The following is a 6,456-nucleotide window of genomic DNA, read 5'->3' as shown; positions in this document are numbered from 1 at the left end:
AAAAAACAGCTAAAAACAAACTCGTAAGTGGAGACAATGCAAATGTTCATCACAAAATGAACTGGTACATAAAATGTGGTATATCCATATAATGGAATACTATTCGATTACAAAAAGGAATGAAATAGGCCGGGCGCAGTGGCTCATGCCTGTAATCCCAGCACTTTGGGAGACCGAAGCAGGCGGCTCACGAGGTCAGAGATCGAGACCATCCTGGCCAATATGGTGAAACCCCATCTCTACTAAAAGTACAAAAAATTAGCTGGGCATGGTGCGTGGTGGTGCATGCCTGTAGTCCCAGCTACTCGGGAGGCTGAAGCAGGAGTATTGCTTGAAACCAGAAAACGGAAGTTGTAGTGAGCTGGGATCGCACCACTGCACTCCAGCCTGGTAGAGCGAGACGCTGTCTCAAAAAAAAAAAAAAAAAAAAAAAAAAAGAATGAAATACTAACACATGCTACAATGTGGATGAACCTTGAAACATTATGCTAAGTGAAAGAATCCAGTCACAAATGACCACATGTGGCCAGGCATGGTGGCTCACGCCTGTAATCCCAGCATTTTGGGGGGCCCGGGTAGGAGGATCATTTGAGCCCAGGAGTTCAGGACCAGCCTGAACAACATAGTGAGACCCTCATCACTACAAAATAAAAACGGAAAATTAGGCATGGTGCAACACACCTGTAGAATTAGCTACTTGGGAGACTGAGGTGGGAGGATCACTTGAGCCCCGGAGACTGAGTGCAAGTGAGCTGAGATCAGCCACTACACTTCAGCCTGGTCTCTAAAAACTAATAATAACTGGGGCTGGGCATCATGGCTCACACCTATAATCCCAGCACTTTGGGAGGCCAAGGCAGGCTGATCATTTGAGGTCAGGAGTTTGAGACCTGCCTGGCCAAAATGGTGAAATCCTGTCTCAAAATAAATTAGCTAGGCATGGTGGCAGGTGCCTGTAATCCCAGCTACTTGAGAGGCTGAGGCAGGAGAATTGCTGGAACCTGGGAGACGGAGGTTGCAGTGAGCTGAGATCCCGCCACTGCACTCCAGCCTGGTGACAGAGACTCCTTCTCAAAAAAAAAAAAAAAAAACTAATAATAATAAATAACATTTAATAAGGAAATGCCCAGAATAGGCAAATCCAGAAGACAGATAATAGATTCATTGTTGCCTGTGGCTGGAGGGTGGATAGAGGTATTTGAGGTGAAAACGAAAGGGTAAAGGAGTTTTTAAGTGATGAAAGTGTTCTAGAATTGATTGTGGTGATAGCTGCACAGCCACAAGAATGTACTGAAAGCCACTGAACTGTACATGTCAATCCTGATTGCATGGCACATGACTTATATCTCTAAAGCTGTTTCCCAAAAAAAGACCCAACTCCTCCTCATATATATATATATATATATATACACACACACACACGCACAGACACACACACACATATATATATATTTTTTTGAGACAGAGTTTAATTCTGTCATCCAGGCTGGAATGCAGTGGTGTGATCTCAGCTCACTGCAAACTCTGCCTCCGGCTTCAAGTGATCCTCCTGCCTCAGCCTCCCTGAATAGCTGAGATTACAGGCGTTCTCCACCATGCTCAGCTAATTTTTATATTTTTAGTAAATACAGGGTTTCACTATGTTGGCCAGACTGGTCCCCAACGCCTGACCTCAAGCCATTTGCCCGCCTTGGCCTACAAAAGTGCTGGGATTACAGGCGTGAGCCCACCGCGCCCAGCCTAAAAAAAAAAAAATCATTTTTTAAATAAAAAATTTGAGTCATAGTTTTTTAAACACAACAAGAGTACATTGAACATACTTCACATTCAGAACATGAAGCCTTTTAAACGAATAGAGGTAGAACTTCCAGGCTTTGTAACAGAAATCATATTATAGACTCTGAGTAACAAGACTAATCCTCAAATCCCCCATCTGTTAACCTGATAATCCTCATGTGTAAGCCAGTTTAAGAAGCTAACTCCTGAGCCCACCTGTATTCTCAGCATTGTAATAAAGAGGTAAAGATTTTAATATTCCAAGTTAATTTTGCTTTATAAAAATGAAAGTTTCATGAAATATCTGTGGACACTGAAACCCAAACAACAATTTTCTTCTTTTTTTTTTGAGATGGAGTCTCACTCTGTCACCTAGGCTGGAGTGCAGTGACATGATCTCAGCTCACTGCAACCTCCACCTCCCCGGTTCAAGCGATTCTCCTGCCTCAGCCTCCTGAGTAGCTGGGATTACAGGCACCCGCCCCCATGCCCAGCTAATTTTTCTATTTTCCGTAGAGACGGGGTTTCACCATGTTGGCCAGGCTGGTCTCGAATTCCTGACCTCAGCTGATCTGCCCGCTTCAGCCTCCCAAAATGCTGGATTACAGGTGTGAGCCACTGCACCCAGCCCCAAGCAGCATTTAAAATTTCCCACATCACCAAACTCTAGAAAGTCACAGAAAAAAAAAAAAAAAAAAAACAGTTGTTATAGCAGTATCACTCAATTCCTTGAATGCTTCAGTTATATGCACCAGGAAAAAAAATCTATTGTTGGAAATCATTTTAAATAAAATATTCAGATGAGAAGTCTATTAGCTCCTCCTCCACTTTTGTTGGAAACCAAGTATTGGAAACCATCCAATTTTTTTTTCTCTTTAGACAGGGTCTTGCTCTGTCACCCATGCTGAAGTGCACTGGCATGATCACGGCACGCTGTAGGCTCGACCTCCTGGGCTCAAGTGATTCTCCCACCTCAGCCTCCCCAGTAGCTGGGACTTCAGGCTTGTGCTACCATGCCTGGCTAATTTTTGTATTTTATAGAGTTAGGGTCTCACCGTGTTGTCCAGGCTGCTCTCGCACTCCTAAACTCAAGCAATTCTCCCCCTTTTACCTCCCAAAGTGCTGAGATTACAGGAGTGAACCATTACACCTGGCCAAACCATCCAATCTGTAAAGGATTACTTTCCCTTCTTCAGCACCCACAGTAAATCAACATTTTCAATTGAGCCTTTGCTGCCCAGAAGGTGTTTACAGTCTGGAGTGAGAGATGTGCCTTTCTTTTGCAAAATGAGGGAGAGATAATGCTGAGAGGGGAGGTGGGACTTCTTTGTACACCTTGAGGGATTCCTGTATATAACACCTGACACCACTCCCGGGTCAGTCATTAGCTTCGAGGAGGAGGTTTAGTCATTGGTGTTGGCAAGGGAGAGTAGATGGTGAAAATAATGTGGATGCTGGAATCTGAGAGCACCAATTGTGTGAGAAGGGTGGAGCCAGCCAAGGACACTGTGCATGAGTGGGCTGCACAGTAGGGGGACCCAGGAGAGAGAGAGACGCTGCGAAGTTTGAAGAACAGAGAATGAGCTTCTGGTACCTTTCTCTCAGAGGCCAACTAGAGCAAGAAGAGAGAAGCGGCAGTGCCACCCGCTCAAGCCCCCTTCAGCACACCCGAAATCCCAGGATAGGAAACTCCTGCCTTTGGATGGGGAGGCTCTGCCCCACATCCCACCCCCAGCACGGCTCACCCAAATCTAAATCTCCAACGTGACAGAATAACCCCGAAAGAGGAAAGCAGGAGGCAGCAGCCCAGAGCTGGCCCCACGGGGCAGGGTGTGTTCAGCAAGAGGAAAATGAAGGGGAAAGCTTCCACCTGATTTCAGAGTTTTCCATATGGGAGGAAACAGTTTGGGTAACACAAATTGCTGGGAGCTACTGAAGGGACATATGAGGATCAAAGACACCTGCTGTGTTGGTTTGCTGGGGCTGATGTGACAAAACATCACAGACTGGGGCTTCAACAACAGGAGACCACTATAGTCCTGGAGACTGGAAGTCCAAGATCAAGGTGTCTGCAGGGTGGGTTTCTCCTGAGGCCTCTCCTTGGCTGGCAGATGGCCACCTTCTCTGTGTGTCCTCACAGGGACTTTCCTCTGTGTGTGCACAGCCCTGGCGTCTCTCTGTGGCCAAATTTCCTCCTTTGATAAGGATGCCAGTCAGATTGGATTATCACCCACCTTAACAGCCTCATTTTAACTTAATCACTTCTTTAAATAACTTATCTCCAAATGCAGTCACACTCTAAAGAACTGGGGGTTAGGCTGGGCGCGGTGGCTCGCGCCGGTAATTCCAGCACTTTGGGAGGCAGAGGCAGGTGGATCACAAGGTCAAGAGATCGAGACCATCCTGGCCAACACAGTGAAACCCAGTCTCTACTAAAAACGCAAAAATTAGCTGGGCGTGGTGGCACGTGCCTGTAGTCCCAGCTTCTTAGGCTGAGGTAGGAGAATCGCTTGAACCTGGGCGGCGAAGGTTGCAGTAAGCCAAGATTGCGTCACTGCATTCCAGCCTGGGTGACAGAGCAAGACTCCGTCTTAAAAAAAAAAAAAGAAGAACTGGAAGTTAGGGCCTCAACCTGAATTTTGGGGGGCACAATTCAGCCCAAAGAGTGGAGAAGTCAATGGGTCATCTGGAGGGAGGCATCTTAACTACCCACCTCCTTGTGCAAATGCATCATCAAAGTAACTAGTGTTTTCCCCACCAGCTCTATGGACTAGAAGGATGGAGAGCAGTAATTCCATTTGACATGGATCACTTGAATTCAGAAGTTCGAGACCACACTGGCCAACCTGGTGAAACGCTGTCTCGAATAAAAATTCAAAATTTAGCCAGGCACACACCTGTAATCCCAGCTACTCGGGAAGCTGAGGCAGGAGAATCACGTAAACCTGGGAGGTGAAGGCTGCAGTGAGCTGAGATCGATCTCACCATTGCACTCCAGCCTGGGTTACAGAGCGAGACTCCATCTCAAAAAAAAAAAAAAAAAGAAAGAAAGAAGGTACAAAGCAGAAAGAAAAAAGGAAGGTAGTAGGCACTGGGCACAGTGGCTTATGCCTATAGTTCCAGAATTTTGGGAGGCTGACGCTGGAGGATCACTTAGCCCAGGAGTTCGAGACCAGCCTGGGAACATAGTGAGACAACCATCTTTTCAAAATATCAAAACAGTTAGCCAGGCATGGTGGCACATGCCTCTAGTCCCAGCTACTCAGAAGGCTGAGGTGGGAGGATCACTTGAGCCCAGGAGTTTGAGGCTGCAGTGAGCCATGATCATGTCACTGCACTGAAGCCTGGGTGACAGTGAGGCACTGCCTCTTAAGAAAAAAAACCAAAAGGTAACAGTAGCTTAAAACCATAGCCAAGGAAGCTAAAGTCAGTAAATGTTTGTTTAGAAACTAATGATAACATTATCTAACATTATCTTAACATGTCTTTCAGCTGTTTTTCAGAAACACAGACCCCCACCAAATGGATTCAATGGCCTGTAAACCTCAGATAAGGGGAAAATGAAGACTGAACTCTGACCACTGTTCTCTGTTCTAAATTTCTTCCTAAGGGCCCTGGAGGAGCTCACACCCACAAAACACAGCTAATGTTCTTTTTTTTCTTTTTGCAGAGTCTGCTCCGCCACCCATGCCAGAGTCCAATGGCACAATCTTGGCTCACTGCAAGATTCACCTCCCTGGTTCAATTGATTCTCCTCCCTCAGAATCTCAAGTAGCTGGGATTACAGGCACCTGCCACCATGCCCAGTTAATTTTGTTATTTTTTTAGTAGAGACAGGGTTTCACCATGTTAGCCAGGCTGGTCTCAAATGCCTGACCTCAGGTAATCTGCCCACCTTGGCCTCCCAAAGTGCTGGGATTACAGGTATAAGCCACTGCCTGTAGTGAGGCTTTTTTTTTAAAAAAAAAAAAAAGCTTTTTTTCCTTAACCAATTGAATCCACCTGTTGACGGCTGTTTTGAGACCTTCATTGTTGTTTCCTTAATTTAAAATTATTTATTTTTTGGGGGGATGGAGTCTCGCACTCTCGCCCAGGCTGGAGTCAGTGGCGTGATCTTGGCTCACTGCAACCTCTGCCTCTCAGGCTCAAGTGATTCTCCTGCCTCAGCCTTCCGAGTAGCTGGGATTACAGGCGCACACCACCACACTTGGCTAATTTTTGCATTTTTAGTAGAGACAGAGTTTCACCATGCTGGCCAGGCTGGTCTCGAACTCCTGACTTCGTGATCCACCCGCCTTGGCCTCCCAAAGTGCTGAGATTACAGGCATGAGCCACCGCACCCAGCCTAAAATAATTTATTAATAATCCAGAGACATACAGAAAGGAGATGCAGCATAGGGCAATTTATTGCAAAGAAAAAATATTTTGTTTGTTTGTTTTAAGACAGGGTTTCAACCTTGTTGGTCAGGCTGGTCTTGAACTCCTGACCTCAGGTGATCCGCCTGCCTTGGCCTCCAAAGTGCTTGGATTACAGGTGTGAGCCACCGCGCCCAGCCAGAAAAAATATTTTGAAAGTGAGGTGTAGAATGGACAGTACACCCTGAGAGAGGATTCAGGGCGGGCTGCTCATAAGGATGAGACAGGAAAGACCAGCACGGGGGAGCCTCCCTTTATGGAAGC

This window comes from Cebus imitator, unplaced genomic scaffold, assembly GCF_001604975.1.
Source record: "Cebus imitator isolate Cc_AM_T3 unplaced genomic scaffold, Cebus_imitator-1.0 Scaffold41, whole genome shotgun sequence".
NCBI lineage: Eukaryota > Metazoa > Chordata > Mammalia > Primates > Cebidae > Cebus > Cebus imitator.
This window is presented reverse-complemented; position numbering follows the sequence as displayed.